The sequence below is a fragment of the Mus pahari genome, chromosome 16 (genome assembly GCF_900095145.1).
Source record: "Mus pahari chromosome 16, PAHARI_EIJ_v1.1, whole genome shotgun sequence".
Taxonomy (NCBI): Eukaryota; Metazoa; Chordata; class Mammalia; order Rodentia; family Muridae; genus Mus; species Mus pahari.
In genome coordinates, this window is record NC_034605.1 from 15,035,651 (window position 1) to 15,054,695 (window position 19,045).

General features: G+C 39.6%; 1 protein-coding gene across 4 annotated transcripts in view; it reads right to left on the reverse strand.

The window, feature by feature from the left end:
• The window catches only part of Chrm3 (cholinergic receptor muscarinic 3), a 461,004-nt gene that overhangs the window by 331,413 nt on the left and 110,546 nt on the right, over positions 1-19,045 (reverse strand). For 2 of the 4 annotated variants that reach the window (XM_029547348.1, XM_029547349.1), the window contains exon 2: positions 1,356-1,468. The gene's annotated coding sequence lies outside the window, so the exon portion shown is untranslated. Of the gene's footprint in view, positions 1-1,355; positions 1,469-7,352; positions 7,437-19,045 lie in introns of those variants that run through there. The other 2 variants (XM_029547350.1, XM_029547351.1) reach the window with 2 other exon arrangements.

The following is a 19,045-nucleotide window of genomic DNA, read 5'->3' on the forward strand; positions in this document are numbered from 1 at the left end:
TCTCTAGCTCCTCCATTGGGGACCCTGTGTTCCATCCAATAGCTGGCTGTGAGCATCCACTTCGGTGTTTGCCAGGCACTGGCATAGCCTCACAAGAGGTTGCAATATCAGGGTCCCTTCAGCAGAATCTTGCTGGCATGAGCATTAGTATCTAGGTTTGGTGGCTGATGATCTCGTGTAACCTCAGTTGCCCCTGAAGTCACTATATAGCTTAGGATGTCTTTGAAATCATGATTTTTTCTGTTTCTACATCCATAGTGTTAGGATTACAGATGTGTCCTATGTCCCATGGTGCCCAGTTTAGGTAGTCCTAGGAATGGTATTCATGAGCATGTACACTGTAGGTAAACACTGTACTAACTAAGCAACATTCCCAGCCCTTAAAACTCGTCTTACTGATAGGTCAAAAGTTCACATTCCTTCCTTCCTTTGACTATTGAAGTCATCTTAGGAATTTAGGTGAAAGAGAAATTATTATTTCATGATATTCTCATTTTTTTTTCAGAGAAACCCAAAGCTTGGGGAATAGCAGACTAATTGAATGATAAATGAAGCCAAAACTACAATTAAAGTCCTCAGAGTACAATTTCCTTCTCACAATACCATAGATATCATCTGATGTGTGTAAGTGGAAGCACATGGATGTCTTGTTAGAATAAAATAGAACTATTTAAAAGTATTACGCTTGCTAAAATGTAGACTTTCCTCAATTGTAATTAAATATAAGGTATTAAGGAATCAAAAGACAAGGCTTTTTTTCTATTCAGTTAACACAGAGCTTAATTTCCTAGTTTGAGGCTTAGTTGTTATGACAAAAACTGGTCAAAAGCAGCTTTAGAAAGAGAGGGACGTATCTGACTTATGTTATAGTCTATCATTTAAGGACTGTTAGAGAAGATGCCAAGGCAGGAACCTAGAGGCAGGGACTGAATCAAAGACCATGGAGGAATGGTGCTTACTGGATTGTGAGCTTTTTTTATATAGTCTAAACTTGCCTGCCAAGGGATAGTCCCACCCACAGTGGGCTGGACTCTCTGTCATCATATTAACCATGAGACTGCCCCACAGATATGCTCATAGCTAATGTGATGGAAGCAGTTCCTCAATTGAGCTTTCCTTTCCCCAGATGTGTCAGGTTGACAGCCAAGATCAGCCATCACACTGCAATGCTGATACTTACTTCCATTTGATGTGAGTATATTTTAGGGTATGCCTTCATCCTACAGTGGATTGAAATTGAGAGACTAAATCCAGTCACACTTTTTAACTAGCAACACTATAGACAATTTTCATTATAAAACTATACTTAAAAATATTAATATATAAACATGTAAATAAAGCTCAGTTAAAATTACCTACAAGTGGAGAGCCTCTGTGGTGTGTATCATGATGGGAAGGGATATGGTTCACTCAATCCACAGTCCACTGAGCAAGTCAGAACTGAAGTAGATGCCATTACTGGCCATATCTACAAAGACACAAAAGAAAATGACAATATCAGTCAATAGAGATCAGTAATACCATTTTCATAAGAGTGTCTTTTCAAGCTTCATCAGAAACAGAAGTAATAGATGTCTGACAAAAAACTAAAACAAAAAACACACAGGAGGGAACTTTATTTCCATAGCTCTCTTTTGCCCAGTGGTAAAGTACAGTCATGAGAACACATTGTTTATTTAATGTGTAAAGTATGACTAAGAGTTAAATTTAGTTCAATGCTAAGTATGATTAAGAAGTGGATGTAGAAGAAAATTGCTATAGCACTTCTGGGAAGACATAAATCTATCAGTAAGAAACAAAATAAACCAAAAGCAAACATAGCCTCTGATAAGGATTTGACATGTTCTGAGAATTATGCTAATTCCTGACTATGATATTTCATTTAGTGTTGATTTAATGTGGATCACCATCTTGTTTTACAAATTCCAAGGATTAGATCTCACACCATTTAGAACATGCATAGCACATGTCACCCTAGACTTGCTTGTGTTCCACGATCAGGTAGCATGAGTGACAGATCTCAAGAATATCAAATAAGGTAAAGCAAATGACACATTTGCCCCTGTGGTTCTTTGAAATGTTCTATTCCTTGCTGTTTTTCAATATAGATGTGACCAAAGCTCTCATTCCAGGACAGTGCCTGGTACATGTATGTATTTGCTGAGTGAATAAAAAAATGTGTGGTACCCTAAAAAATTTTAGGCACTAACATGTAATTGTCAGGGTGTGAATTAATACTTTTGCCAATCTTGTAATTTATTGGCCAGTGTTATCTTCTTGTTTAAATACATCCCCAAGGAAAAAAAACTAGAATGAAATATTTGAAAAAAATCATTTGAATGAAATTTAAATATGTTGTTCAACAATTACATGTTAGTTGTTTAAATTAGTTTAATTAGAAAATTTCTTCAAGTGGATGATCCCACAGTCCCCAGAGGACTCTCCACGCTGAAGGCACCCTAGCACACCAAGGATCTTAGTAGCACTGGTGAGTGGAACATAACATCTGTTCAAAACAACTGTGAAGGGACTGTGCCAGAAGGAGCAGGGGCACAGGAAACCTGCCCGACCAGCAGTACCAGCTCCTTCTGGTCAGTGTTAGTCTACATTGGCTTCGAACACAGCGGATATCTCCTCGGTCCCCAGAGAAGATAGCCACATGAACAGAATTCCAACTCTAGCAACAAAAATAACAGGAAGCAATACTGACTTTTCCTTAATATCTCTTAATATTAATGGACTCAATTCTCCAATAAAAATACATAGACTAACAGACTAGTTACATAAACAGGACCCAACTTTTTGGAAACCCACCTCAGGGACACAGACAGACACTACCTTAGAGTAAAAGGCTACAAAACTATTTTGCAAGCAAATGATCCCAAGGAACAAGCTGGAGTAGCTATTCTAATATTGAATAAAATCAACTTTCAACGTAAGTTCTCAAAAAAGACAAGGAGGGTAACTTCATACTCATTAAAGACAAAATTTACCAAGATGAACTCTCAATTCTGAACATCTATGCTTCAAATGCAAGGGCGTTCACATTAATTAAAGAAACTTCGCTAAAACTCAAAGCACATATTACACCTCACANAATAATAGTGGAAGACTTCAACACCCCACTCTTATCAATGGACAGATCCTGGAAACAGAAACTAAAAGAGACACTGAAACTAACAGAAGTTATGAAACAGATTTAACATTTATCTATAGAACATTTCATGCTAAAACAAAAGGATATACCTTCTTCTCAGCACCTCATGGTACCTTCTCCAAAATTCACCACATAATCAGTTACCAAACAGGCCTCAGCAGATACAAAAATATTGAAATAATCCCATGCATCCTATCAGATCACCATGGACTAAGGCTGAACTTTAATAAGAACAGAAATAATAGAAACCCCCAAAAATCATGGAAGCTGAACAACAATCTACTCAATGACAACTCGGTCGAGGAAGAAATAAAGAAAGAAATTAAAGACGTTTTAGAGTTTAATGAAAATGAAGCCACAACATACCCAAACTTACTGGACACAATGAAAGCAGTCCTAAGAGGAAAACTCATATCTCTGAGTGCTGCCAAAAAGAAACTAGAGAGAGCATACACTAGCAGTCTGACAGCACACCTAGAAGCTCTAGAACAAAAGGAAGCAAATTCACACAAGAGGAGTAGATGGCAGGAAATAATCAAACTCAGGGCTGAAATCAACCAAACGGAAACAAAAAGAACTATACAAAGAATCAACCAAACCAGGAGCTGGTTCTTTGAGAAAATCAACAAGATAGATAAACCCCTAGCCAGACTAACTATAGGGCACAGGGACAATATCCTAATTAACAAAATCAGAAAGGAAAAGGGAGATATAACAACACAATTTGAGGAAATCCAAAAAATCATCACATCCTATTACAAAAGTCTATACTGAACAAAACTGGAAAACCTGGATGAAATGGACAATTTTCTAAACAGATACAAGGTACAATCCGATATCACCTAAAGAAATAGAAGCAGTCATTAATAATTCCCCAACCAAAAAAAAAAATCTCAGGACCACATGGGTTTAGTGTAGAGTTCTATTGGACCTTCCAAGAAGACCTAATTACAATACTCCTCAAACTATTCCACAAAACAGAAACAGAAGGTACTCTACCCAATTCATTCTATGAAGGCACAATTACTCTGATACCTAAACCACACACGACCCAACAAAGAAAGAGAACTTTAGACCAATTTCCCTTCTGAATATTGATGCAAAAATANTCAATAAAATTCTCACAAACCGAATCCAAGAACACATCAAAATGATCATCCATCATGATCAAGTAGGCTTCATCCCAGGGATGCAAGGATGGTTCAATATATGGAAATCCATCAACATAATTCACTATATAAACAAACTCAAAGATAAAAACCACATGATCATTTCATTAGATGCTGAGAAAGCATTTAACAAAGTCCAACACCATTCATGATAAAAGTCTTGGAAAGATCAGGAATTCAAGGCCCATACCTAAACATAATAAAAGCAATATACAGCAAACCAGTAGCCAACATCAAACTAAATGTAAGACACTTGAGCCAATGCCACTAAAATCAGGGACTAGACAAAGCTGCCCACTCTCTTCCTACCTATTCAATATAATACTTGAAGTCCAATCCAGAGCAATTAAACAACAAAAGGAGATCAAAGGAATACAATTTGGAAAGGACAAAGTCAAAATATCACTATTTGCAGATGATATGATAGTATAAGTTAGTGATGCCAACAATTCCACCAGAGAACTACTAAACCTAGTAAACAAATTCAGTGAAGTAGTTGGATATAAAATTAACTGAAGTAGCTGGATATAAAATTAACTCAAACAAATCAGTGGCCTTTCTCTGCACAAAGGATAAACAGGCTGAGAAAGAAATTAGGAAGACAACATCCTTCAAAATAGTCACAAATAATATAAAGTAACTTGGTGTGATTCTAACTAAGGAAGTGAAAAATCTGTATGAGAAGAACTTCAAGTCTTTGAAGAAAGAATGGAAGAAGATTTCACAAGATGGAAGATCTCCCATCCTCATGGATTGGCAGGATTAATATAGGAAAAATGGCTCTCTTGCTGAAAGTAATCTACTGATTTAATGAAATCCCCATCAAAATTTCAACTCAATTCTTCACTGAGTTAGAAAGATTAATTTGCAAATTCATCTAATATAACAAAAAACCTAGGATAGCAAAAACTATTCTCAACAATAAAAGAACCTCTGGTGGAACCACCATGTCTGACCGTAAGCTGTACTACAGAGCAATTGTGATAAAAACTGCATAGTACTGGTACAGTGACAAACAGGTAGATCAATTGAACAGAATTGAAGACCCAGAAATGAACCCACACACCTATGGACACTTGATCTTTGACAAAGGAGCTAAAACCATCCAGTGGAAAAAAGACAGCATCTTTAACAATTGGTGCTGGATTAACTGGCGGTTATCATGTAGAAGAATGTGAATTGATCCATTCTTATCTCCTTGTACAAAGCTCAAGTCTAAGTGAATCAAAGACCTCCACATAAAAGCAGAGATACTGAAACTGATAGAGGAGAAAGTAGGGAAGAACCTCGAAGATATGGGCACAGGGAAAAAATTCCTGAACAGAACAGCAATGGCTTGTGCTGTAAGATCAATAATTGACAAATGGGACCTCATAAAATTGCAAAGCTTCTGTAAGGCAAAGGACACTGTCAATAAGACAAAAAGGCCACCAACAGATTGGGAAAAGATCTTTACCAATCCTAAATCTGATAATATCCATTATATATAAAAAACTGAAGAAGTTGGACTCCAGTAAAACAAATAACCCTATTAAAAATGGGGGTACAGAGCTAAATAAAGAAGACTCAAATGAGGAATACAGAATAGCTGAGAAGCACCTAAAAATTTTCAACATCCTTAATCATCAGGGAAATGCAAATCAGAACAACCCTGAGTTTTTACCTCCCACCAGTCAGAATGGCTAAGATCAAAAACTCAGGTAACAGCAGATGCTGGCAAAGATGTGGAGAAAGAGGAACACTCCTCCATTGCTGGTGGAACTGCAAGCTGGTATAACCACTTTGGAAATCAGCTTGGTCGTTCCTCAGAAAATTGGACATAGTTCTACCAGAGTATCCAGCAATACGAGTCCTGGGCATATACCCAGAAGGTGTCCCAACTTGTAATAAGGACACATGCTCCACTATGTTCATAGCAGCCTTATTTATAATAGCCAGAAGCTGAAAAGAACCCAGATGTCCTTAACAGAGGAATGGATTCAGAAAACATGGTACATGTACACAATGGAATACTATTCAGCTATTAAAAACAATGAGTTTATGAAATTCTTAGACAAATGGATGGATCTGGAGGATATCATCTTGAGTGAGATAACCCAATCACAGAAGAACACACATGATATGCACTCACTGATAAGTGCATATTAGCCCAGAAGCTCAGAATCCTTCTTAGAAGGGGGAACACAATACCCATGGAAGGAGTTACAGAGACAAAGTTAGGAGCAGAGACTGAAGGAACGACCATCCAGAGACTGCCCCACTTGTGGATCCATCCCATAAACAACCACCAAACCCAGACACTATGGCAGATGCCAACAAGAGCCTGATGACAGGAGCCTGATATAGCTGTCTCCTGAGGACCTTTGTCCATGCCTGACAAATACACAAGTAGATGTTCACAATCATCCATTGGAGGGAGCACAAGGTCCCCAATGAAGGAGCTAGAGAAAGTACCCAAGGAGCTGAAGGGGTCTGAAGCCCCATAGGAGGAACAACAATATGAACTAACCAGTAGCTCCAGAGCTCCTTGGAACTAAACCACTCATCAAAGAAAACACATGGTGGGACATGTGGCTCTAGCTGTATATGTAGCTGAGGATGGCCTAGTCAGTTATCGATGGTAAGAGAGGCCCTAGGTCCTGTGAAGGTTCTATGCTCAAGTAGAGGGGAATGCCAGGACTGGGAATGGGAGTAGGTGGGTTGGAGAGAAGGGGGAGGGGGAGGGTATAGGGGATTTTTGGAGGGGAAACTAGGAAACGGGATAACATTTGAAATGTAAATAAAATATCTAACAAAAAAGAAGTCAGAAAAAAAGAAAAACAAAAACAAAAAAAGAAAAGAAAATATCTTCAAAGACTGACACACTTAAACAATGAAATTTTACCAAGAGAAAACAATACACTCTAGTTCTACTAGACAGTAGTTTGGTTATTGACTGAGTTACTTTCTCTCATCCTGTAATGTCCAGGGGGAAGGACTGCATGAATGCAGGGATAACTGAAATTATGACAGTGTATCGAACTTACTATGAGCAATCAAGAGCTAGGAACAGTTATCCTGGAATGGAGAGAAACAGTTGACTTGGAGGCTCCAACAGTTCGCCCAATGAGAAAAGCAGCTTGGTACTGTGTGGTGCAGAGCAGGAGAGCATCCAGCTCAAGCTCCCTGCGTGGTTCTGAACAGTCTGCGAATGAAGAAAGGCTTTACATCTCTCTATTTTTAATCAAGTCAAAATAATTGCCTAAGTTATCTTACTTTCAAATAACAGGATATATATAATTTTATTGGGACATGGACACAGACATTGGTTCACACAAGTTCTCTGGCTTTAGTCACACTTCCCTGAGAGGACTTGCCTTTGTGATATAATCTGGCTTGCTAGCCTCAACTGTCCATGCAGGAATCCTTCAGTTAAATCAGGAAATTGCTCCAATCCCCAAAGGCTCAAGAGGGTTGAAAGAGTTTTATCCACCATTAACGGAATTCTATACTTGATGGCAAAGAGTGGACCAGAATAAGGTGGCCTAGATGAGAGGACAGCCAGCAAAGCTACGGGAAGGAAGCTGCATAAAAGGCGGTGTTACAGGAGAGACTGAGGGTGTGGTAGGGCCTTCCAGTTAGAAGGCATCAGACACTGATAATCATTGTCAGAGCGCCTGCTTTGTGCTCTCAGTACAATGTGAGAAGCTGAAGATGACAAGTTGCCAAGGATTCATCATCGCTCCATAGGCAATGGAGAAAATGCCCAAACAGCTCCCTATCTAATTATAACTTGGCTTGAAAGAAACCTGGGTTTGAGTTGGAAAAATCTGGCCCTGAGCAAAAATTCCAGCATTTTTTGTTTGTTTGTTTTAGAGACTTGACAACTGATTTCATGGTGAAAGCCAACTTCTATCATCTCTAGGATAGGGACCTTCTCAGTGCCCGCAGCTTGAGTGTGCAGGAAACACCTATTGTGCTTAGTCACGTGATCTTCATGGGCTGTGATCTCTTAGCTCTGACTCTATTTCACGAGCATCCTCTCTGTTGCTACTGCTAATCCATCTGCTCTGCCTACTATGTGTAATTTCATTGTCAATGTGTAGGCGTCTCCTGTGCTCCATTCTTAACTTTCACCTGTGTCCTCACTGAGTAGGTTACAAGCTTTGGCTTTGGGTATTCACAAAGTAACCAGTCAAATATCTTTAATTTGATAAAAAGCCTAATTGATTCAGAATTCCAATCCAGGAGGTATATTTTGACATAGTATTTGGTGCATAACTCACTACTATAATTCATCATATCATATTTTGTCATATAGTATTTTGTCTACCTTGGAGCTCAGGAGGTAGCATAGTCAATACTTGTCTTAAAAGCATAGAGACCCCAGATAGCTCCAAGAATCTATGTTAAAATCCAGGAATGGTGGTGTGTATTTTTACTGCAACACTGGGGGAGCAGATAAGATTTTTAGGGCTCAATGAACAGCGATGATTATGCTTAGCAAATTCTAGACTAGTGAAAAACTCTGGAGAGAGGGGGGGAGAGGGAAGGGGAGAGGGAGATGGAGAGAGAGATAATGCACATAATATACCCACAGCATGCAGGACAGTTCATGGGAGTCAAGGTCTCTCACCATATGGGTCTTGGGAACTGAACTCAAGTCACCAGACCTGGTGGCAAACACTTTATCTTCCGAGTCATCTAACAAGCACAGTGTATAGAATTCTAAAGTCTAGACATTTTCAGACAACAAAATAAACTTTTTCTCACTATCACTTTAAGCTTATTTTCACAGATAATTTACTGGGTAAACAATAATTGAAGCTGTTCTTATATTTTTCTGCTAGTTTTTCAAAGGCCTTGATTACATTCACCACCACTTTCCCTATTTTTCCCAGGTCTAATGCCCACAGCTACCCACCCAACTCTGTGTTCTTTTTGTTTTGTTTTTGAATCCAAACAAGACCAATTTGTGCCGCCCAAATATCCTCGGATGTGCGATCTTCTATTGGAATGTGGGTGGCTTGCTATTTTTCACAACAAAAGGGGGAGAGAGAGCACTGTGTCATCTAAACTGTTAGACCTATATGATGGCTTAATACTTTAATAAATATGGAAGGTACATGGGCATACAATATATAAAAGCACAGAATATGAAATACTAAGTGCAGTCTTTGCTGTTACATTAGTGGACAGACTGGGTGGCTGTGGATAAGATCTTTGCAGCTCCTTGGTTTTTCTGAGAGAATGAAAACCTTATGGAGTTCAAATGAATGCTTAAAAAAAAAGAACTTCTAAAGTAGTAACATCCAAGACCCTCACTATGGCCACTCACTTCTCAGAATATGACTAGCATTATTAAGAGCTGTTTATTAGTCTATTTTATCAACTGCAATGGAAACATTTGGAGGGTTTTAATGAAGTGAAGTTTTATTTGAAATGTAGTCATTTAAACCACCTACTTTACTTAAAATAGACACAGTTCACCTTACAGCTTCCCACTCGTCATAAGCAATTACCACATTATGATGCTGACTTCCTGCAAGCAAAGGTTGAATTATGCCAACATTTTCAGTGTCATTCTGATTTCTGACTGTAACAAATGCCTGAGAAGAACAAGTATAGAGAAAGAAGGTTTATCCTGGTTCACAATTTTGTAATGTCAACCACATCTGTTTGCCTTGCTGTTTTTTTTAGTGTATCATGGTAGGAGAGTACAGCAAAGAAAATCTGTTTCTGCCGGCACGTGAAGAAAGAAAGAAAGAAAGAAAGAAAGAAAGAAAGAAAGAAAGAAAGAAAGAAAGAAAGAAAGAAAGAAAGAAAGAGAGAAAGAGAGAGAGAAAGAAAGAAAGAAAGAAAGAAAGAAAGAAAGAAAGAAAGAAAGAAAGAAAGAAAGAAAGAAAGAAAGAAAGAGAAAAAATTAGGCTGAGGTCTTGTTCTTCTATTCAAGAACACTTCATCTGTTACTCCAAGACTTTGCACTGGGGTTCTGCTTCTTAAAGACTCTATCATCCCCCAGTAGTGGAAACCTTCAGAATAAGTCTTCAGCACATGGGCCTGTAAGGGACACTTATGATCCATTGTTAATGTTATGGTTCAAATGTGGAAAGTCCACCACAGACTTGTTTGTCTGTGATAGTTGGTCCTCAGTTTGTGGTGCAATTAGAGGATGCTCTGGGTCTTCTAGAAATTGGAACTTAGTTGGCAGGAAGAGGATACTGTGTTGGACCCTTGGGGATTATACATTAGTCTTTTTCTGCCTTGTGCTGTCTTTGTTCTCTGATTGGCTGAGAGGTCAGCAAGCTTCTATAAGCAGCCACTGTTTCAAATAGGCAATGGTTTTGTAATGAGACCTTTCCTCATGCCTTCTCTACCCTCTAAACTGTGAGCCAAGACAAATCCTTTCTCCCTTAAGTCACTTCTGTCAGGCATTCAGTCACCCTGATGAAAAAAAAAAGCAGCTAACATACCATGTCAATGTCAATGGGAAGGCCTGGGAGGGAAACTGCAACCAGTAAAGCACTTGCCTTGCAATCCTGAGGGTCCAAGTAACTCACATAAAAAGCCCAGCATGGTGCACTCACTTATAATCACAGAGCTTTGTAGGTAGAGACAGGCAGATCCCTGGGATGCAGAAATGACACCTGAAGTAGACTTCTGGCTTCCATCATCATGTACACATGTGTATACACACATGAACACATGCACTAGCATGCACCTACATACACATGAACAAAATGTCAACATACTAAAAAGACACTTAAGTTCCTACTGAAAAGGGGCAAAATATTTGACCAGAGAAACACTGTGTCCAGAGAGCCACTGAAGGTGAACATTTTAGAGGACATCTCACTGAGCACTCATCCCCAACTTCAGATGTTCACCCTCCCACCCCCGTGCTAACTCATGAAGAAACTGATTTTTTTTCCTTATTCTTATCACATTATCACAGAACAAAGGCACAGCAAACTATCAGAAGTCTGTGGAATCAAAAGCACCATGTCACAAGGAAAACATAAAGTGTGACCTTGACTGCATGATTAGGGAGAAGCATCATCAGGAAATGGAATGGTCTCTCTGTGTGGGAGAGGTTGGCTCTTTCTCTCAGGATCAGCCATACCCGGAGTCTCCTACTTCATAGAGCATCAAGCATATTCGGGACATAGGAGGCCAGGGAAACGGTGATTCCTGAGACATAAATTGCTAATTGGAGCTGGATTTTCTTATACAGAAAGAGTTAGATGAAAAGGTTTCTCCTTCTCTTTGTTAAGATTGTTGAAAGCTTATTTCGTTAGAGAGAGTACTGTAGTTCTTTCCCTCTGCCATGTGGGATACAGAGATTAAACTTGGGTCATCAGGTTTGGCAGCAAACAGCTTTACCCACTGAGCCATCCTGCTGGCTTTTGAAATAACTATTTTAGTACCTTGCCTGGATGGCCTCGGTGGCCAGGTAGGAAATAATAAATCAAAGTGATAGGAAGGCTTCAGGAAAATGATCCAGGAGCAATGAACATAGGAGGCATTTCTAAGATTGTTTAAAATTGCTCTGGGGTGGGGTTATAGGTAAATTTACACTTGTAATGACACAGCTGTCACTTTGGGCTCTTATTTATTGGATATCAAACTTGAAGTGATCAGCCATACTGAAAATTAATTTCTGCGTATGCTCCTTTCTCTGTGCTGGTGTTCCAAACAAAGTCTGTATCCTCTCAAGCTGAAATAAGGACAGTTAAATTCACTAGACAAAAAAAAAATCAGTGTGCTTTTTCATATATAACTTACAAACTAGAGCATCTCTGTAGTCTATCTGAATTTTACATCCAGCTCCAACATTATCTAATTGGGTTGAAACCTCCATTTGGCAGACGAGAGGACAAAGGGCTCTCTCTCCCATGCATCAGAGCTGCCGAGGTGGAAAAGAGGTGGTCAAGCCCTTTCTTAAAAGGGTGAGGAGGAGTTTAGCTAATGCAGAAAAAAAAAGCCAGAAGTTAGAGCAAAGGGCCAGCAAAGAGAACAGAGGAAGTGGCTTCCGGGGCATCTGCCTTGGGTGGAGGAAAGGATTAAAAGTCATTTTCAGACCTAGACTTATCATATTCACTAATTACATGGAGGATAAATTAAAGAAAAAGATGCTTGTGAAACCTTCCTGAAAGGCATGGCCATAAGCTCATTATTTTAACTATCATGTGCTTCTGCTTTTCTCTTTCTGCCTTAGCTTTCTCCTGCCTCTCCTCTTCCCCTTCACTCTGTTCCCAGTCCAGCTTAGCAAGAACACTGTTACAGTTAACACTGCTCACATGCCTGCTCATGCCCAGAATGTGGATGAGGGCTTTACATGTACAAGGCCCTTATTCTCACAGTAATCTAATACTGTTAGGTTCCCCTGTATTTCCCAGAAACTGGGGTTCATAGTCCCAGAGCCAGTGAGTAAGTCAAAGATGGAATATACACAACTTGTTTTAAAATAAGATAATCCCAACAAGAACTACATGTAAATGCAGAAGTCAGTTCAATACAGGCCATCATCATGTAAGAGATTGGAATGGGAGGGGTGGAATTTGGGAGTGACATTAAGTTATCCACCAGAACCACCCTCACCATGCAAAAAGAAACAAACAAAAATCTCTCCATTTGTACGTGGTGAAGACCAGGTCACTTCAATCTGAACTGGGGCTCTTCCCTCCACTGATGATATTGGTTAAACGATTAAACTCAGAATGCTCTTTTCAGACTGTACAGTTGGGCTCACTTGGGAATAGTTTTACATAAGGAAACAGCCTTTTTGGCGTGAGGTTTGAAGGGATCTTATCAACAAACACAGAAATGTAAAAATACAGTCAAAATAGTAAACAGCTCCACCACCCTAGATAGTCAGCCACGTTCCTTTGTGTCAGCTTTCTCCTACCACCCTAGCCCCAACCAATGACTTCGGGACTTGCACTTTCTCCCAGAATGTCATGCAAATGATGTCATACAGATTGAGTCCTTTTATGTAGGCCCTATCTTATTCAATGTATGAAAATAAAATCGCCACAAGCTATTCAAAGAGTTTTCCATCCTTCAGTTTGCATGCCTCCCCTGATGTAATACTAGCTGGCTGTGACTGGTGCCTCTTAGAGCTGGTTCTAAAATCAAGGAACACAAAGACTATATTCTTCTATACAACTATTTGATTATTCTGCATGTTGTAAATTTTGTACTTATTTTTTTGTACTCGACTGCTAATTTATTCAAAATTCTCCTAAAAATCAGTTACCCCTTCCCTGTATATACATAACTAAAAATAATAAATAAGCTAAGGTTCTTTTTAAAAAATGGTTGAACTGTTGAAGTCAGTTTTGATCCATCATATGTTGACATCTGCAGACAGGTGCATTCTAATGATGAATGGTGAGTGGATAGAGATAAATAAAGATAATTGCCAAGCAAAGTCACAGGTAATTACTGATATATAAAATACATGAATTATTACATGAAAGAGCTGGAACTTCATATTTTTCCATTTCTGAATTAGTAACTGGTTACCATTAAACACAACACATGCTTCTGTCTGGTTAACTGCCTTTTCAAGCAAAGCAAGGCTTACATCTATTTCTCAGTAATGATTTCTTAATCTTTTCTTTTTTTATTGAAAGGCAGTATTTGCCAAACCATCCCATCAGACACTAGAAAAAGACATCAGTGAGTTCAGAAGTGGATGGGAGGTGATGAGGGGGTGGAACAAGTATAGATCCCCCCCCCCAAGCCTGAATCAGCAGAGGAATAGCCAAGTTGGGTTCTTGGAGTCTTCCAGAAAGAGTATTTGATTTTTGTCTCTATCTCAAATTAAATTAATGCTCTTTTATTTCTCTCCTTCACCTCTGATTCCCTAGGATCTACATGTTCTATTTGCTATGAAGGCTACTAGGCACACTGCCAATCATGCTTTGACATCAGCTCTCTCTGATGGCAAAACTGATCATCGCTATCTATAGGTGGCTGCCACATTTGCTCTGCCATCACCATGTCATGATCCTTCAAACAGATGGTCAGCTAAAAAGTCCAGGGTGAACAGAATCAACTCAGGGCAAATGTCCATCCCCTGTCAAAGAAGCATGGCAGGGGGACTTAGCAGGTCTCTCTGAAAGCCTGGTTCTTGTACAGCTGCAGGATTCAGTTCTGCCAAGCACCAGTGAGATGAGACTACAAAACCTTTCAGGACCCTGTTACTCAGAGGGACCACGGCAGCATGGGCTGTGGTGACATGCCATAGTCTCAGCCTAAGAGAAAGAAAGCAGTGGTGTTAAAGTGGATGACTGTGTCCTAGATATAGCCTCGGTATCTCTAAAGCTCAGTCAATAACAACAGAGGATGACCTTTATTTAAGGCTCTTTATGTCAATCACTTATACACTTTTCTTTTAAGCCACATTTCAGCCTTGTGTGGGACCTCCTTTAGGGGATGGAGGAGTTGAGCAACATGCATGAGCTCACAGGTTTCCATTTTGAGCTAAGCACTTGGCAAAACCTAGAAATACAAATTACAGATCATCATGCCCACCCTCCTACAAAGCAATCCTATAGCAGGAGAAAATATTTTTAAGAGTTTGAGTACATGACTAGGAAGCTTCTTCTCTGCTGGCTAGCTTTCATAGTACCAGAAGGTGCTAAGAAGGCTGCTCGGGGAGCCTTCAGCCTTACCCTGCTGTGAACCCTGCAAGCTACAATAATAACATGCATGGCAAGATATGCCCGTGGATGCAATAATGACACATATGTTATGAGGATAACGAGCCACATTCTGCTGCGGTTTAATGCCTGTTCTAAAGGAGGAAAAACATATGTCTGCCATTGTAAGTCTGGCCAAGAACCCATAGCTGGGAAGTTCACAAGCATCACTGATGAACCTACAACAGCACGAGCTTTAATAACAAAGAGATGGAATAGAATTGCATAGTTGGAATTTTATGCATTCTTATTCTGTGATAGGCACTTAAGTATCTTGTATTCTGTTTCACTTAATTTTCTATTGCTGTGTTAAAAATCCCATGACCAAGGCAAATTATAAAAGTGTCTAATTCGGGGCTCATAACTCCAGAGGGATAGAGGTTATAACAATCATGGCAAGGAACATCAGGCAGCAGACAAGCAGACATAGCTCTGGAGTAATAGCTGAGAGCTTATATCTTGAAAGAGTAGCATGATACAGAGAAAGCTAACTGGGAAACTGGGAATGGCATGGGCTTTTGGAATTTCAAGACCCATATGCAGTGATACACCTCCTCCAACAAGATACTACTTCCTAATCCTTCCCTAACACTTTCTCAAACTGGGTACCAACTCTTCATACATATGAGCCTAAGGGACCATTGTCAGTCAAACTAACACGGATGAAGTGTCTCCTTTCATACTCATAAGCTACCAATATGAAGTACTTTGATTGTCATCTTTTGTATAGATGGGGAAACTGAGGCTAACAAAGGTTAATTAAAACACCAGAAATCATTAGCTAGTGAGTGATGGATTCTGTGGTGTAGTATCTGCCAAGAGATACAAGAGCACAGAGGAGAGAGTAATTAACAGACACAGGAGCTCAGGCCAAGCTTCACAGGGAATTGCTTGACATTTGAACAGAGTCTGAAAATTGAAAGTGACAGTTCATCTTGAAGCAGAGAGCAAGCATCCCAGACTTCAAGAGTATCAGTTGGTAAGACACTCTTAGTTATCTGTCTCATTGTCAGCAGTCAACAAGCCAGTGGTGGTTGAGGAGAAGGAGGCTGGCGAAGATATGGTGAGTGGAAACATGAAAATATACAAATGAACATCGGTACTGATTTTTTTTTTTAAAGAGTTGGTTTAAAAATAAATCTAGTCTTTACAACTCTTGTTTAACAGTTTAGGTTTCGAAAATTCAACATCCTAGGTTTGGCTTCTCTACTTCTGTCATTTATTAACTGTGTTACCCTGGTGAGCAAACTTTATCCATTTCATCTGAGAAACCAGGATAAATACAGTAAGTCTTCTGCAGGCTGTGAGCATGAAGCAAATCTGCCTTCATAAAAGACTCACTATGGTTTGGAGATGTCAAAGGGACATAGTGAAAACTATTTTCACCACTATGGTTTCCACAGTGGACAGGACAGACTTGGTTTACAGCTGGTGGCAAAGACAATGTAACAGAAAAACAAAGCCTAATAAATGATACTGTGTTTAGTTCCTGGTTTAGGGATTCGTCTCATTTAACACAGGCATGACACATGGAGGAGCATATATTTGCACTTAACAGGAACAATGGCACAAACATGGTATTGAGAAGCTTTTATTAGCTAAAGGTTTAGGGGACCTCACATTAGCTAGGGGCCTCTAGAAAGTACCAATGCCTGGTCATCAGTCACATCCAGTGGGCAAGTGTACCATTATGCCTGGCTAAAGCACTTGACTCAAGAAGAGATACTTTGTATCTGTGTATACCAATAGTAAAAGTCAGTGATTCATGTGTGGTACAACCCTAACCAGACTTTATAGATTGGGAAGATTCAGCTGTACACGACTGGAAAAAAGCATCCTATTAGGAGATGTGAATCAGGTTAATTACAGGGTAATTTAGGTCAGCATGTCTTGCTTAGGGGCTATTTCAATGAAGACTGAGACAGGCTAGAATGATAAAAGAGTCGTGTTTGTTTTTGTATACTAATTGTGAGAAAAGCTGGTATCTGAATTCAATCCCAACCACTCCCTAGAAGAGCATGCCTCTTTTCAGTCCACTTCGAACCCAGTTCAGGCTTCAGGTAAGTTTAGCTCAGGGTTTTCTAACCTGCCTTCCAAAGGAGTCTCTGAGAAGCTTTAAGACCTAAGTCTGAGCTTCACTCCCAGGGACTCAGCTGAAACTGTCCTGTCTAGAGCCTCAGGGGCTTCTAAAAATTTGGAGGGAGGAGTGAGGGGTAGATACGGTCAAATATATGGTTTATATGGGTACAAACTTATCAATTAATAAATTAGGGGAAAAGGTCGTTGGGATGACGATGCCAAGCAGCCTAGATGTAGAAGCATTTAGGATGGGCACAGTACTAGGGGCTGTGTTCTTGTCTAATTCCACCACCCAAAGGCCTCAGGATAAGAAATTCCACAATAAGAATTTTCTTAAACATATTTATCTAGTATAAGTGTGTACTTCCTGAACAGTGAGAACTGACATCGCCAAAATTCAGTGAGCATTATATTAATATATTTAGGACATCTGAGTCTTAAGGAGAGGCAGAGCAATTTTTCCAGTGTGGGGGGTTCAAGTTCTATAAGGGGAGGGCAGCCTCCTTGTAACAAATGCCAGATTGCAGGGATGCACAATGGCAGGGATCTGTCTTCTGGAGAGATAAAGATAGAAGCTGTCAGTAAAACTGGTATTTATTTTGAAAACCACAGAAGGCTTGTTTCTAAAAAAAGAAAAAACAGAGAGGGACAGAATGATAATATGAGAACTTAGTATGCATGTATAATATATTAAATATAGTCCTTAAATCTCTAGGAATCTAAAGTGAACATATAGAGAGGGGCATCTCTTTGGCTATTTTCATTCATTAGCATATTCATAATCTTTACATTCTCTTTTTATTTGTAAAGCATCACTGTTGGGGAGTTTATTTCCTCCTGTACTGGTAATATATAACGTTTTCTTTGAACTAGTAGTCTATGAACTGGTCACCTTACTTAAGCTACTATAGCTGTTTTGATCTGGGAAGCTCTTTTAAACTTTAGACTTCAGTGACCCTGGGTTTCCTATATTAAAGCAGGATAAAAGTGCTCAGGGAGCTCCTTCCATGGTCAAGATGCTACAGATCCTAGATTTTAACTCTGCTCCTCATTCCTTTATGAGAAATAATGGGCTATTAGAGAGCAGCACATGTGTGGTTTATTACAGAATGCTGTAAGATGGTTAGTTGATACAGCAATAGATTCAAACTAAAGCAAATACTCACTGATCCATGAAGTAAATATTGGGTATTGAGTACTATAGTGGGAGCCAGAATTCCATGGGCACAGCTAATGCATGTGTCTCCATGGATGCATGGCTGGCATGCTTGTGTGGAAGATCCACTATCCAGCCAACACATGCAGCAACAGGTGATCATACTGTGACAGCTGCTGGAAAGAAAAACCCAGGGGAAAATGACCATGGACTGAGAGCTGAAAAAAAAGCTTTTCTGAGGTGGATGACAGCTGGAATCTGAAGAGCTGGAGGCTAAGTGTTCCAAAAATTCAGAATATGAACAGGTGTGCAGACCTGCGCCTTCATCTCCAAGGCCTCATGTTCCCTCCATCACCATCTAACCATCAGCTCTGGGAAAAGTTCCTCGACTGAAAGGTACAGACATGGAGGCAGTAAAGAAAGACAACTGTATACAATTTTAGTGGAGTTGGCTAGGCTAGCTTACTTTGAGATCCTAAATTTACAGACAGCGAGATGTGCCAAATGGAAGTGTCATTTGCAGCTCTTGACTTTTCTAAAAGTTACCGCTAACACATCTGTGGAAGGCAGGCTCTGAAAGCACCAAAAGCAGTTCTGACACTGTGCTGGAATCCAGCAAGGGTGGTATGAAAAAGAAACCAGCATGACATTTTCCTTTGACAGTATCTCATTTCTTCTACCACACAATGCATGGGAGACTACTGTGGCAAGCCAGGAGACTGTGTTTAAATAGCAGTGTGCAGTTATAATTTCTCTCTCTCTCTCTCTCTCTCTCTCTCTCTCTCTCTCTCTCTCT